This window comes from Pteropus alecto, unplaced genomic scaffold (assembly GCF_000325575.1).
Source record: "Pteropus alecto unplaced genomic scaffold, ASM32557v1 scaffold239, whole genome shotgun sequence".
Classification (NCBI taxonomy): domain Eukaryota; kingdom Metazoa; phylum Chordata; class Mammalia; order Chiroptera; family Pteropodidae; genus Pteropus; species Pteropus alecto.
This window is the reverse complement of record NW_006494613.1, coordinates 2,284,682-2,285,480: the sequence shown is the minus strand read 5'-3', so window position 1 is coordinate 2,285,480 and position 799 is coordinate 2,284,682.

The window sequence follows — 799 nt, the reverse complement described above, 5'->3', positions numbered from 1 at the left end:
GTAAGAGATAAAAAGCAAGAAAATTACTAACTTCAGGAAGCATATAGTCAAGAAAGAACATCTCTCAGCTGTATTTACATACTTATGAAAACATTTAGCAAAATGTATATTGTTCTAGAAAAAAGCTCATTAAATTAAAAAGGATGGGGTAGGGGGTGGGAAGCTTACATATGCGTGGTAGGGTGAGGATGTGAAAGGGAGTTATACCCTCTTCTTCCATGGTAGTGTTATCAGAGAGTAGAGTCCTCTCCCTGTGCATTGTCCAGGTTCTTGATGTCTTGAACAAAGAATTGAGCAAGACACCGAAATACAGTAGAAAAGAAAAGTTTCATTAGAAAGGAAAGTACACTTCCAGAAGTGGAAGCGAGCCTGAGCAAGATAAACGTGGCTCAAAAGGCCTGGTAACAAAGACTTCAGAGTTTTTATCCCTTTTTGCTGTGGGTGGTTACTTAGAGTGGGCTTTCTTGATTGACAACTAAGATTGACAGGACTGAGTGATCCATCCTTTTGCTTTCTGTGCATGTTTGTTCTCAGAATTCAGTCTGTTATAATGATATTAATGAACTTCTGGGCATATGCATCATATTATAATGATGGTATAATGAGACTCGGGTTAGTTGAAGGTCGTTGGGGTCTTCATTGCTCAGGTGCGAGTGACTGGCTTAAACTGGTACCTAAATCTCTGCCTACCGGTTTCTTTGTGTGAGTTAAAAAAAAATGCCTTCTGGCTAGCTTAATTGTGGGTGGATTAGGGAGGATCCCTTCTAAGATAGGGTGACCTCAATGTCTTTGCAGGAAG